Here is a 6,884-nt window from a genome sequence, read left to right as displayed (position 1 = left end):
GTAACGTCGCAAATCATCAACAGACACTTCCTCACATGAAGGAAAGGCAGAGGTGGATAGATTCTTGATAAACAGGAGACTAGGTTACTGGAAGTAAAAGCGAATATATAACTGAGGCCACAATACAGATCAGCACGACCTTGTTGAATATCGGAGCTGGTTGGCCCACTCCAGCTCCTAATTACAATTTTGGTTTGTAACAAAAATTCCAAAAACATGATGATGGCAGAATCTGGAGCTAGCTGGAATATACGGTTCGTTTAACCGGACCTTGGACACAGACAGCTAGGTGTTAAAGAGGAAGAATTTAGGGAATGGAGGGGCATTGCTCGTATGGCTGGATTGGATCTTGCCAACAGAATGGACGATTGCTGTCTTCTTGCTCGGTTCTATGGCACTGATGACAGAGCCGCTTATGATTTGGCTTTAAACGTTATCGTAGCTGTGAGACACAAAGTACAGGCAAGCCTCCCCAGAGAGAAAAAATATTTGCGCAGATAACTATTTCAGTTTGTTTTTAACAGTCTTTGCTGCGTGACACCGTTCGGCCAGTAGAGGACACTACACCTCTTGTATCGAGAGCGTGTTTAAAACACCTCTTGCGTAGAGCGGATCTGAGGACCGTTCGGAGCAACTGGGACCCAAGAATTCCCTGAGCTGTTTGAATGGTCATTGCAGCCAAATTGGTTAATTGGAACTTTACTGTAAAATAAACTTTCCGTGAATACTTCCTGCCTGCATCAAATATCAGTCCATTTGATTATGCTATAGTAGTCATAATAACATTTACCTTGTGAGAACAATAATTAATTGTTTCTCTCAGCTCCCCGATCTTGATGTTCTTTTCAACATTTCCCTGTGTCTTTGTCCAGAAATATTAACTCTGTTTCTCTTTCAACAGTTTTTGCCCGACCTGCTCTATGCTTCCAGTATTTTCTTTTTATTTCAGATTTCCAGCATCTGCAATTTTTGATTTTCATCTACTTGTGAATTCACCACCCCTTCTCTCCCGGAATAACTCAACTCTGCTCTTCTCTCGACGGGATTTCGTGTGTCTATGCGGCCCTTTTATCTTTGCAAAGCCGTTGCCTGACACCCGAGTGTTTCCGTCATTTTCTGGTTTTATTATTGAATCATCCTAAATTTACAATTATATTGTTTTCTTTTGAATAATCTGAACCTTTACAAAATTTACATATTAATATTCTGCATTAAGCTCTTTTACAATTCGCCTTCTGGGATTCGTAGGACTATTTCGGAAATATCGAATATTAATCTGAATGACTTATTGCCCGTTATTCGATTCAAATAGCATTGCCTTTCTGATTACAGTAATTAATTGTCCACTTGACAATTGTCTCGTCGATTAAATACAAGGGACGGCCTGAGTATATCGGAATCACTGTCGACTGTCCACGGTGCCTGTATTAGCGGAGACACTCTGAATATATCAGTAACAGAGATACTGTGTATAACTAAATCAAACTGATAGGAGAAATTACGAGTTCCCGCTTTATCTCTTGTAAATTTAGTAGATATACAAAACTTGATTCGAACATAAAAGGTTCTGGTTACTGGGGCACCGGAGATTCGGAGCGCGCCTATTTCTTACATCCAGCATACCTTATAAATGTCCCCTGTCGTCCAATGCGCTTAAGAAATCGCCATCAGTCATAATGGCGATCCCTAATTGGACAGGGTAATTAGATGTAAAATAATTCATTAAACATATATGCTTAAATAAAAATTGCCTGCCAAACAATGTATCAAAAGTAGATATTCACCCGGAAAAATCCAAGTCATTTTAAAAGTTTAGCGTCATCAAAGGTGCGTGGATTTAGTAAGAGGCAAGTCTAATAAACTGTCACTTTGAAATATTTTATTGGTTGTCTATAATTTTAAACAACTAAGATATATATTAGCAAAAGTGAGCTGGGCGTCTAATTATTGTTGCACACCTGGTCCACTAACTGCTGGTGAGAATTCAATAGTCGAAACGATCTTTAATCTTTTGTCTGCCTTGCTCCTGTTTTTTCGTTCAGCTAGCTCCGAAGTATGAAGGGTAAAATGCGGTTATCTCTACTATGTAGTCACATTTCCACTTCTAACGATCATATGTATTCCCGTGAACGGTTAGTTGTGCAACTTCATTGCGGCGCTTCTCATCGATTACATTTTAAAGCACCGTTAATATCAAATATAATCTGCGATCCTTAAATGATACATAAATATCACAATTAATCGATAGCCCTGCCAATAACTAGAAATTAGAAGGGAAATGCGCAGAGAAATGTCGATGTGACTCTGTTGATTGAATTTGTTTTTTATGACTAGATTAATTAGCTTGCAAATAGAATCCGTTAAATTCGCGAAGCTGAGTGTTAGATATATTTGCGAAATTTATTTTAAATGGTAATTCAATTTTGTGTTAGTTATATGAAAATATATATTGGATTTGAAATAAGCGAGATGGCACTCGAAAAAATTGGCGATGAAACGATCGCGCAATGCAATTAAACATAGAATCAGAAAAAAATACGGCATCGGAGGATGCCTTTCGGCCCATCGTATTACTGGAGGGCGAAAATGTCCCGCATCCCGACGGGTTTGGGCTCTGCAAGCATCTGTCCAACTCGTGTGTTGCTGCTGATGTCTGCATGGGCTCGTGACATGTCTGAAGAAAACAGACATCTATTAAATCCATTAGATTAAATCGATGGTCAGTCACCGAGACTAAGTCAATAAATCCAAGTTTGTAATTTGTAATTTTACAACAAATTGTACAATGCATGCCTTACCACCTAGCCATTCCACAGGTTCATGGAATCACAATGGAGTTCCACCTGGTCATGTAGCTCATAACTGGCGTCTTCGTCAGATTAAGATCGCCAGCCGTACCTAACCTGCGTTGGAAGTTATTTCAACCATTGTGTTTCTGAATATTTGTTTTACTTGTCAGTGTGTCATTCGACTCAGACATAATTAGTCATCTCTGTCAATGATGATGCTCCGTGTGGATTCAGTATTGAGTAAGCGAACAGTTTCCAATTACCAACAATCCAAACAACGTAGATTAATTTATCTGCAGATAAACCTGTTAAGCGACTGGGAATGTTGAGCTGAGCCAGAAGATCGATAAATCATTTTAAATGAGACGCGTATTATTGTACAACGAACTTAGTTTCATCGCTTCCATGTTTCTTTCTAAAATCCTTTACTCTGCGATGTGTGTGTGTGTGTGTGTGAGCGCGCCCGCGCGCGAGGGGGAGGGGGTTCTACTTTTGGCCCACTTACCGCTATCAACAGAAAGAGAAACTCCATCAGTGTGAGTTAGGGCGAAGGGTTCAATAGACCAGGGGAAGCAATAAACAATTCATTAACTTACACGGCAACACGCGCCACCGAGATGTCGGGAAGAGGTGCTTATTTTGGGGCGACACATTGTGACTGACGCCGTTATGGATCCTGGGGAAATGGTGTTTCATGACTGTTTTTATCCAGCAAGCAGTACTGACAGCAACGCAGTTGAATGTTTTCATCTAATACATCTCTCAGTTATTGAAATAATTCAGTTAGGCTGAAGCTTCACTGATACTTCTATACACAGATTCGATCATCTCCACCCCTCAAGTATTAGAGCAGAGATTAAAGGCCAGGGAATCTTGTAAGTGTAGAGCTCATTCCGGGGCTTTTTGACACCCTAAAAGAATGAGAGTGTTCAAATGCAGACCTAGTCGCTGGGCCTCGACATCACTCTCCACTTGAGAAGTCGACAGAAGTTGATACACTTTTGATACAACAGGAGTTTTGTTTTCCCGTTACGTGTACTCAATGTGCGATCTCCCCGGTACCCCGGCCAACAATCATCCTTTCTTCATGACCAAAATAAAGACGAACTAACCAGTTATTCGTTTGTTTACGGTCTGTCTGGGCCTTCGTGTTAATTGACTGCATTCTTCGCCCGGTAACTGTGACGGCAGTTCCAGGGACTGTGGGACGTTCTTGGGATTATATTGGGCATCACAGAAACGTAGGCTTTCTCTCTCTTTTAAAATATTTCTTTAGAATCAAGTAGAATGCCGGGCAGATACCCGGCCAAATCAAACGAGCACCAAGCAAGGCTGCATGAAATCTAAGATCGTGCGGGAGCAGAGGCGTGTAATTGACTGCATGACCAGAACCCTCGATCATACCTTAGCAATAGCACTTTTGATTCGACTTTGCCTGGGGCTCAGCACCACGCATAGTAATCGCCCCTGTGCGATTTGCAGCTGCCTGGTAACACGTCAATGGCATATTTGTGAATTTGTATTCCATGAGGTTCAGCGGCAACAGCGAGCTGGACGGAACGCAGTTCCGTGCCATGACAAACAGAAAATAGCCGACAGTGTTAGATGTGACGCCACCATCGTACAAACTTTAGTAACGACTGCTTTTTGATTTCGCAATACTTTCGTGACAAAAATAAAATAAAATCGGGAAACATTAAGTACTGATGTTATCCATGACTCTCGGACCATCATGTACCCTGCTGAGAATTTTATCACTCGTAAACCTGGTGACCACGTTGACCTCCACAATTGTCAATAACCCCATAGATTCTGGGCCATTTCACCTTGTTCAGAAGAGCCGCAGGCACGAATATATTAGACGCGACTCAACGTATTTAGGTGTGAACTGATCGCATTTGACGTATTTAAAAAATCCTAACGTCTTTGCACCGGAAGGTGGTAACCATCAATCTGTAGAAGAAAATTAAATGTTAGGGACATGCAGATGTTGGGCATGGGTCGCAGCCAAACTTCTCCCAAGTCTTAATCCGTAGATTCTAAAGAGATTCTGGAATTAATTATATGGGAGTGAGTTGGGCTTTGATGATGATGGAAAAAGCGACTGAATGGGAGTTATTGAAATAAAAGGGACAAAGATGTATCCACATATTAATAGTAGATTAAATATCTCTATCTCTGCACACAACTGTACGCATATGGAAAAGCACATACTGTATATTTGGGGCTTTTTACAGCATGAGGGACGGAGATTCATCTCCCTTTCTATCAGTTCCACTGCGTGATGTAACGAATTATAAAACTGGCCAAAACAGCACCAATGATTAATGTACGGATCCTTCAGATCCAGGATACCATCGCGATCATATTACGAGATTTTTGTTCTGATTATTACATCAGCGCCATGCTCTCTAATCACTACAATAATCAATTCCACGTTTTTTTTAAAGGTATTTGGTTGGGTTCTGATGTGTTTCTGTTGGTATCATGTTATGATAATACAGTCGAATATGCCCGTTTCTCCGAGTTCTTTTTTATGTGAGAAGGCACAGATCCTGAAAGATGTAACAGCACTATAATTTCTAAATTGTCTTTAATAATTCATGCTACGGAGACAGAAAATGCAGGAGAGGGTGAGCCAGTAGAAGTATTTATCCCTCCGATTTTGGTAATTATTTTGAAAAATATACCCAAGTGACAGGCGCGAACCAGAATAAAACTCAAACTCCTGCCTATCAAAATCAAAGCTCTTCAACTTCCAGAAGTAGGATGGGGCATAGCTTTAACTTCAATAGTAAAGTGTAGGGCAAACAAAAATTAAAATTGATATCCTCGTTATTTTCGAAGGCAATTTTGTAAAAATAAACTAGGTGAGCAGAAAGGCAGTCCATTAATTAAAATATTGATGGGAGACAATTTCCCTTCGGTTCAAACTTCCCTAAACTTTTTTTAAAATCTTTAGTTCTTTCAGTATTCCCTGTGTGTTTCAATTTTCTGCATTCTTTCTGACCGGGGTAATTTCTTTTTCAGTGCGTTGCGGCAGGACTAGGACGATCTCTTTGGAACGGGAAGAGAAAAGTTATTGTTGCTGTGGTCCAATCTACTGGGAAGCAGAGGAAAACTATTTTAAAATTTGCGTTGGTTTACAGTGATTTCAAAAATTCCAAATATTATCCGTTAACAGCGAAAGACCCACGGAAAGCTAATGACACTAACTAGAGTAATGTTACATCATACGCGCAGTCTTTTCTATATAGTATATCCAATTTCCCACCAACTCTACAGTTACCTGAATGTTTAGTCACTACTAACAATTATGTGTTATTTCCTTTGTCTTTGGTTTCCAATGATTATTTAAAGGGCGAGTTTAAATAATTACGGTAATTTGTGAAAGGAATCTGAGTTATTATCCAATAACGATTTTAAAGAAAGAAGATGGAATACAAAAACAACTAATATCACTTAACTTAACTGATGAAAATAGTTAAAGTGTCATAAGCTAATAAAGGGTCAACAAGGTCACTGCATTTTCTTATTCAATAACAGGGACATGTAAAATCGATGGCAAAATATTGCAAATGCACGGCATGTGTTTGTGTGTGGGCAGGTGGGGGGGGGGATGTTGGGAGGAGAGGGCGCTGGTGGAGAGAGCGGGTGCAGCCACCACAAGTCCATGCCCGACTAATAACCTGCCCCAGTATAGATTCTGATAGAGCAATTTTGTATTTCCAACGTTTTCTATTTTATTTCGTTCTTCCTCGGCGTCAGCGCGTTACCAGCTGAGCATCCTGCGACGGATTCTGATCAAGGTTTGGCTTAAGAATTCATTTTTCAAATTACTTGCTTGAAATCGGATATCCATCTTTATTCCTGTTAGTACCTGTACCCCGCAGACTAATGTGTATTTCTCCCACAAAGTTACGCCGTGATCCCAAACCAAAGTAGATTTCATTAATGGATGCTTTAAAACACGGAATGATACATCAACTGTGGCCAACGAATGCAATTTTCCAGGAAGTCAATCTAACATAATTTTTTTTTAGCAGTATGGAACTCTCAAATGATACACGAAACAGCGGTACAGATCGATTTGTT

Source organism: Mobula birostris, chromosome 6, assembly GCF_030028105.1.
Source record: "Mobula birostris isolate sMobBir1 chromosome 6, sMobBir1.hap1, whole genome shotgun sequence".
Lineage (NCBI taxonomy): Eukaryota > Metazoa > Chordata > Chondrichthyes > Myliobatiformes > Myliobatidae > Mobula > Mobula birostris.
This window is presented reverse-complemented; position numbering follows the sequence as displayed.